This window comes from Dasypus novemcinctus, chromosome 6, assembly GCF_030445035.2.
Source record: "Dasypus novemcinctus isolate mDasNov1 chromosome 6, mDasNov1.1.hap2, whole genome shotgun sequence".
Lineage (NCBI taxonomy): Eukaryota > Metazoa > Chordata > Mammalia > Cingulata > Dasypodidae > Dasypus > Dasypus novemcinctus.
The window spans coordinates 60376707-60385718 of NC_080678.1; the positions used below are offsets into that span (position 1 = coordinate 60376707).

Consider the following 9012-nt stretch of genomic DNA (forward strand, 5'->3'; position numbering starts at 1 on the left):
TTGACTAACAACGATCCATCCAAACAAACTCATTTTTCAGTATCTATGATCCTTTGGTAGGGTATAAGAAAACTTAAAAGAAGAAAGAGACAGTGGGCCAGTAGAATTTTAGTATTTTATTGCAAAATAATATTATCCATACTAGGATAGTGTCCTGGTTCAAATTTAATTGAATGAAATTTTCACAAATCTAAATTATAAAATATTTCCCTAGTGTTCACCACGTAGTCACCCCTCCTCCTTATGATGGCAACTCAAATAATACAAGGTCAGAGATATTAGACTATGAAAAACAAAAAATTTCTATGACAACTAATATGCACAGAGACAAATTAGATAACATTTGGAAAAACTCTGTAGGACCATAAATGAAAGTATTTTATGAAATTAATAAAAACTTTAAATGTATCTCTGACAGACCTGGAGCAGTTAATGTCTGATGCTAAGGTTTCCATCATAGATGCAAGAAAAAGAAGGTCCTTGTGCTTTCTGCCTGTCTGGTTGTGGCAGCCACGATTGAATGGGGGAATACAGGAAATTCTAAAAATGGGGAAGGGGAAATAATCTTTATAACTCAGAAATAAAAACAGCAAAAATTTTAAACCAAATTTGAAGAATATGAAAGAAATAATAGTAATACAGTTAAAGGTGTTACTACAATGAACACAGCCAGTAAATTGAATATGCTCCTAGTCTTGTGTTCTCTCATTCCATCTAGTCATATATGATCTTCATTTTCAAAAAATGTTTCCTGTCTTGATATTGTCAATACCATCAAAAAGTGATGAGTAGAGATTTAACATAAATATGCTTTGGAAGGGAATTTCAAAGAATTGTATTTATTTGAAGACAACATGTGTTGTTTTAAGAAATTTGAACATTAGATGTTTTACTCAAGGGGCTGATAATTATATACCATGAAATATGTCACTAAATAAAATTTCAATATTTTATTTGTAATCTCAGTTATTTAGAATGTTATACTAGTTTATTATAAGCAGAGACTGAATACTGTTAATAAAATGTATTCATTTTTATCTTCAAATGAATATATAGCTATTTAATATACAGGTGAATTAATTTATAGATTGTTAATAGATTATGTTACTTGTATGAGTATGGGTCTAAATTGACTCCTGTTTCTAATGTTATTTTTTTCCATCGAGAGTTGAAGTCTTTCTGGATAGTATGGGAAGGCCTTGCTCAAAAGACTGTCCTTGATTTGTTGTTCCATTTTTTTAGAAGAGAATAGTTTGGAGATTAAGTTTATAAATTAATAATTTCTTTCAGAGAAAACAAGGAGAAATCACCTTTTCTTTCTGTATAATATTAAATAGATTATAACATTGAATTTTGTCTTATTGCTTCATGCTAAAAGTATTCCATAGGTACTGAACAGATAATATAGCCTATCAAATATACAAGTGTGACTAACTCCCTCGCTGAAGCTCCCTTTAGTGACTAAAGAAGCTAGGTAATGCTGTAGTAGTAAACAACTAAAATCTCAGTAGTTTAATTCAATGAAAGATTATTTCTTGCTCATACTTCATGTCCAGTGTGGGTAAATAATGGTCTCTGTTCTGTTACCAAAGTGGACAAAGAGTCTTAATCCATGCTTTTGTGATCATCTGGTAACGGAAAGACAGTGCTGAATATAGCACTTACTGTTTAAGCTTCCGCTGGGAATCGATGTGTCTGCTAACATTTTACTAGCCAAAGATAGGTTATGTGGCCATGCCTAACTTCAGAGAAGGAGAGATGTGAAAATCTTCCATGTGCTCAGAAGGCAGAGAGCCAGTGGTATTTAGTAAATAGAATAAATAACACTTATGCTGAGTTTTGGTTCTGCGTTATTGCTTGATATATTTCATTAGAGTTAAAAGTTAAAGAATATCTGCCCAGATCTTAGGAGAATCTATGAGTTAACTTTAATGTGCATTGCTGATGTACGTTAAATATGTTGATTTATGTAACAACTCGGGATATTGTCTTACTAGAGAGGTCACTTGGATCTAGTAACGTTATTTAGCTCCATATAAAAAAGGCGGAAATGTAATGGGGTCATAAAGAGAAGACTGGAGATACAATACTTCTTTAGTAAGGAACATACCTAGTCTCAGGTGGACTGACTGAAAAAGAATCTGTTTAGGTATCTGAAATAAATAAGAAAGCATTTAACTTTGAGTCAGTCAGGTGGAAAATGAAAGTAGGGTCAGTTCAGGGGAGGAGTATTTGTCATTGGGATAAACAGAATAGCCAGATTGGCTAGAGGAATTATCTGGCTAGTAGAATTAGGAATCCAGACAGGAATTCTAACCAGAATGTGCAGGATGGAGACAGGTTGCAGAAAGGACGACTTTAGTACAGGGAAGGGTATGGTCACTGGATTGACATAGCTTCAGAAGGAGAGTAGATGAACACTACCACAGTTTCAGCTGATTTGACAATAAATTTCCTAGTTCACAGAGGGTCAAAATACACTGTTGAAAATATTTTGTTAAAATCTGACTTTTAAGTTTTACTCAGAATTCAACCAAAAAATTTCTCTGTAGGGAGGATGTCCCTATCTTTCAAGAGTTCTGTTCATTAAAGAATCTAGTTTCTTGGCAAAAGATCTAATTTCTTTTTTTATGAAACTCCCTTGTGTTAATTTGGGACTAGAAACAGCTCTTTGCTATTAACAGGGAACTTCTTTTTGGACCAAATAGGAGTTAAGCTTTTTGAATAGTTGGTGATGTTTCCTGGGAGTTAGTAAATGTTTGGAAGCACATCATAGGTGAAGCTGAGAAAATTAGTTGGGTATGCTGGTAGTTGGGTGAAAGCATTTGTCCCATGGAAGTATCATATTATTAATATTAAATTAAATTAGCATGAATTTGAATTCAATAGTATTAGGGAATATTCTCTAATAGTAATCATAATACTTATTGCAGTCCAGGAAGGCATTTATAGTTCACTTTTTAATTAGAAGACTTTTTTCTTTTTTTCCTTTTGTACTCTTTATTATATTAAATTTAAAGTGAGTTAAGAATTTTGTTTTGCGTCTTTCATATGGCATCATGTGATACTGAAAATATGACATAGATTATTGTTTTACTTTCTAAGCTTAAACTAATATATTAACCTTTCCAGAACTGTTTACCAATCTAGATGTTAGTAACATTAAATTCAAAGAAAAGTAGAGCTCAATGGGGAACTTAAATTTCTCCTGTGTATGCTGCCATGTCTTTAATATTTTATAATGATGGAATCAGCAAACTTATTAGATCTTCTTATAAGAGAAGGCTTCTATGGTTCTTATGCTCCATATGTTTCTTCTATGTTTCCTATGTTTCTCTCTTCTTATAAGTCATTATAATAACTTGAATCTTTAAACTCATCATTTCCCAGAAAACAAATTGTTCTATTTAAAAATATATAGTGTATTTCATTGTGTTCATTGCCTAATTTTAAAAATTAATTTATTTTTTTCTTCTTTATTTTCTTTTAAATGTTACATTCAAAAAATGTGAGGTCCCCATATACCCCCCACCCCACTCACCCCATCCCTCCCACATCAACAACCTCTTCCATCATTGCAGCACATCCACTGCACCTGGTGAATACATTCTGGAGCACCACTGCACCACATGGACAGTGGTCCACATTGCAGTCCACACTCTCCCCCAGTCCATTCAGACAGGCCAATTGTTTTTTAATCATAAAGCATTTCTTTGGATATTTTTTAATGCTTATTTTAAAAATGAACTTTATCTAGTCTTACATTTTAAATTATTCAGACATTCAGAACAGGAACTTTCTCCTAATAATAATAAGATATGTTTTAATTTTTCTGTAAAACTTGTTTTTTTGTACAGCTCCTGTGTTAGCCAAAGGAGTGCTGATGCAAAATACCAGAAATCTGTTGACTTTTATAAAGGGTATTCATTTGGGGTAGAAGCTTACAGTCACAGGCCATAAAGAGTAAGTTACTTCCCTCACCAAACTCTGTTGCCATGTGTTGGAGCCATGTCTGCAAGGGTTCAGACTTCCTCTCCTCCCGGGGCTTGTTTATCTTCAGGCTTAGCTGTGCTGCTGTCTCCACAAGGCCAGGTGTAGACTCTCAGGTGAACAGCTCTTCTCTCTTCCTGGCACCTCTGCCATGTGTAGTGGAGATGTCTGTTCTTTCTCACTTATCTTTTTCACTGTGTTTACTTTCTGGGCTCCATGATCAAAATTCCAGCTTCCTTTCTCTGCAGTACAGTTTCCCAAGGGGATGGGGACTCAACCTTCTATTGAAGTAGCAATCAAAGCCTTAATCATTATTTAATAAAGTAGAAGTGAAACCTCTGAATCCAATATAATCTAATATGCCCAGAGGAACAAACTGGTTTCCAAACATAATCCAGTATCTATTTTTGGAATTCATAAACAATACCAAACTGCTACAGCTCCTTTAACTTAATTAATAAAACTGCTTTTCTTAATAAAATATTAGGCAGAAATAAATTATGTGTTCATATTTTGTTCCTAAAAATCTTTGGTTGAATTTTGTTATGTTAATTTGCAATGTATTGAAAATAGTGAATATTCTAAGTGAAATATCAGTATACCTCTAGGTGCTTTAAAGAAAGATTGCATTGTATTAATATATTAGGTACTTTGAAAATCATCATTTTTATGTTCATTGTATGTAGATTTTCTATATGCATCTCAAATTGATTTCTAATTCATATAAAACTATTTTAAATTTTATGAAAATATTTTTTGGTACATAAAATGTATTATGTTTTAAAATATATACCATAAATAATATTAATCACAATTTAAACAATTAATGAAATGTGGTTACTCTGAACACCCATTTTCATTCCACTATTTGTTGAAAAGATTATGCTTTTCTCATTGGTACTTTTGTGAAAAATCAATTCTTTGTAGATATGAGGTTTAATTCTGAACCCTCAAATCTATTCCATTGTTCTGTATGTCTGTCCTTGTACCAGGGCCATTCTCTGTTGTTTACTGTAACTTTATTAGAAGTCCTCCAACTTTGCTTTTCTTTTTCTTGATGTTTTTGGTTATAACTCTTCCACATGAATTTATGATTTTCCATTTTTGCAAGGAAGAGTGTTGGAATTTTGATTGAGATTTTGTTTAATCTGTGAATTGCTTTAGGTAGATTTGATATCTTAACAATATTTAGGATTCTAGTCCATGAACACAGAATATCCTTCCATTTATTTAGGTCACCTTTTTTTAATTTCAGCAATGTTTTGTGTTTTCCATGTAAAAGTCCTTTACATCTTTGGTTAAGTTCATTCCCAGATATTTCTTTCTTTTGTTGTTATTGTAACTTATTTCCCCATTTCCTCTCCGGATTGTTCATTAGAAAATTATTGAAATATGACTGACTTTTGCATGTTTCTCTTTTACCTGACCACTTTGCTGAAATTGTTTATTAGCCCTAGTGGCTTTGCTGTGGATTTTTCAGGATTTTCTATATGTAAGATCATATCATCTGCAAATAGGGAAAGTTTTCTCCTTCCTTTACAACTTGGATGCCTTATTTTGTTTTTCTTCCCTAATTGCTCTAGCTAGACTTCCAGTGAAATGTTGAATAACAGTGTGAAATTGGGTATCCTGGTTTTATTCATGATCTCAAAAGGAAATAGCATCTTTTTCAAGTCATGAATAAAGCATCAATTTGTGTCATTGGTTTAATGAAATTGCAATATCACTATAAATCTAATTTGTTTGAGTTAGCAGTTAACGTGAAAATGCCTTTACCTTATTTGGTTAACTTTAGAGAAAAATGAGGACTTAAAAATTGTGGCAACATCACCCTTGATTGTAACTTGTAGAGGTTTTATTGAACTAAAACATATCTTGCTCCTCCACTGACCTCTGTTAAAGTGTGCATCTGTGTATTTTTACAAACAGTCTATGTAGTGTCTGCAGGAAAAATTAGCAAGTGATAGTTTGGATAAATATTTTTTGTGTGCTTTAATTCAATAAAATATTATTAATAAAACAATAATTGAAATTATCATTTTACAAATATTATTACAATACTGTTTCAAAAATTTCAGATGTGTTTTAGCTTTATTTGTGTATCTCAAAAATTCATTCTATGATGGTGATATTCAGTTTCAGCTTTGGCTTTGCTAAATATTGATTTTAACACTCATCATTAGTATATGCAAAGGGTTTATTTATTCTTTTTCATAATTCCTTGCTTTGTTCCAATTATTCATTCCACATTCTTTGCTGAAAGCTTAGGTCAGTTTCTAAAGGAAATTGCATTTTAAGGAGTTAAAGATTGAAGTTCCAGCTAACTTGGTCTTTCCTTAGAGCTAGGATGAGATTCCCTCTTGACACTACCCTTCACTTTTTTGAAATATATTTTTATTAGAGAAGTTGTGAATATACAAAACAATCTGCACATGTCTAGAATTCCCATACAACACGCATCCACTAACACACCACACCACCATGGAACACCTGTTATGGACCATGAGATGATATCATCAGATTATTACCACCAACCACTGTCCATAGTGTACACCTGGAATACCTTCTCCATACCCACCCATCATTAACACAGTACATCTTTGGCATTGATGCAAGACTATTACAGAAATGCAGTTAACTATAGTTCATAGGTTACATTAATTGTATTTTTTTCTTGCTTCCCTGCATTCTTACCACTTAACATTGTTCTAGTTCATAGGAGGACATTTTTATATTTGTACTATTAACTACAATTCTCACCCACCTCTGGGTTCACTATAGTATTCAGTCTCTAGATTATTCTATAGCTTTCTTTCAATTGACATTTATATCCCTAGACTACCCTTTTCAGCCACAATTCCATTTATAACCCATTTTTATTAGTTCTACTCAGTATAATGTGTTACTATCCACACTATCAATATCAACACTTTTACAGTCAATTAATTAAAACTTACATGTATATTAATCATTAGTACCCTTTCTTAGCCCTCCTTTTATCTCCTACTAACCTATACTCTAGGTTTTAATTCCATGTATTTATTCTTCATGTTTAATTCATATCCGTGAGACCAAGAAATATTTGTCTTTTTGTTTCTAGCTTACTTCAGCTAGCATAATGCCCTCTAGGTTCATCAATGTTATCATATGTGTCCCACTTTTATTTCTTCTTACAGCATAGTATTACATCATGTATATATACCACATTTTGTTTATCCATTCATCAGTTGATAGATATTTGGGTTGTTTCTATCTTTTGGCAATTGTGAATAATGTCATTGTGAACATCTATGTGCAAAGGTCTCTTTGTGTTACAGTTTTCAGTTCTGTGTATATTCCTAGTAGAGGAATTGTTGGATCATATGGCAGTTCTATATTTAGCTTCATGAGCAACTGCCAAACTGTCTTCAATAGAAACTGCACCATTTTACAATCCCACCAACAATGAAGGAGCATTCCTATTTCTCCACATCCTCTCTAGCACTTACTGTTTTTTTTTTTAATAATAGCCATTCCATGCATGTGAGATCTCATTGTTGTTTTGATTTGCATTTCCCTAATAGCTAGTGATATTGATTTTTCATTTGTTTTTTTGACCATTTGTATTTCCTCCTTGGAGAAATGTCTATTTCAGTCTTTTGCCTATTTTTAATTGGATTGCTTGCTGTTTTTATTTGAGTTGTATGTTCTCTTTATATAGAGTGGAAATCAAACTTAAAGGGTATGTGTTTCCAAATATTTTCTCCCATTGAATGGGCTGCCTTTTCACCTTCTAGATGAAGTCCTTTAAGTCATAAAAGTGTTTAAGTTTGAGGAGGTCCCATTTATCCAAGTTTTCGTTTGTTGCAAGGTTTAAGATTCCATCACCTACTACCAGGTCTTGAAGATGTTTTCCTATATTTTCTTCCAGGAGCTTTCTGGTTCTAGCTTTTATATTTAGGTCTTTGATCCATTTTAAGTTAATTTTTGTATAAGGTGTGAAAGAGCAGTACTCTTTCTTTCTTTTGAATATGGCTATCCAGTTCATCCAGCATCATTTGTTGAATAGACTGTTCTAACCAAGCTGGATGGCCTTGACAGCCTTGTCAGAAATCACTGATTGAAGATGTGAGGGTGTGTTTTTGAACCTTCAGTTCGGTTCTATTGGTTTTGTATCTATCTTTTTGAGAGTATCATGCTGTTTTTACCACTGTAGCTAGGTAATATGATGTAAAGTCCAGGAAATGAGTGTCCTCCAACCTTGCTTTTCCTTTTTAAGATGTTTTTGGCTATTAGCAGCCATTTATCCTTCCAAAAAAGTTTCTTCATTGTGTTTTCCATTTGTTTGAAAAATGCTGGTGGAATTTTTATTGGGATTGCATTGAATCTATATATCAGTTTGGGTAGAACTGACACCTTAATGATGTTCAGTCTTCCCATCCATGTGCATGGAAAGTTCTTCCATTTAAATAAAATTAAATTTATAAAATTCCATTTAAATAAAATAAAAAAAATTAGCAATGTATTGTAGTTTTATGAATACAGGTGGGTTACATCCTTTGTTAAGTATATTCCTAAATATTTGATTCTTTTAGTTGCTATTGTAAATTGATTTTTTTCCTGACTTCCTCCTCAGATTGCACATTACTAGTTTATAGAAATACTGTTGCTTTTTGCATATTGCTCTTATATCCTGACACTATTTTGAAATCACTTTTTAGCCCTAGCAGTTTTGTTGTAGATTTTTGGGGGCTTTCTAGGTGTAGGATCCTATTGATTGTGAATAGTGAAAGCTTTATATCTTCCTTTTCAGTTTAGATGCCTTTTATTTCTTTACTTGTCTGATTGTGCTAGATAGAACCTTTAGCACTTTATTGAACAACAGTAGTGACAGTGGACATTCTTATTTTGTCCCTGATGTCAATTAGAAAGCTGTCAGTCTTTCACCATTGAGCATCATTTTAGCTATGGGTTTTTCATATATAACCTGTATCATGTTGAGAAGTTTCCTTCAATTCTTATCTTTTATAGTATTTTTATTAA

General features: G+C 32.5%; 1 non-coding gene across 1 annotated transcript; it reads left to right on the forward strand.

Moving 5' to 3' along the window:
* The first annotated feature begins 403 nt into the window (after positions 1–403).
* Positions 404–536, forward strand: LOC111765098 (small nucleolar RNA SNORA31). Its single transcript, XR_002797533.1, has one exon. It is a non-coding gene; the product is annotated as a small nucleolar RNA SNORA31 (small nucleolar RNA).
* Positions 537–9012: the final 8476 nt, after the last annotated feature.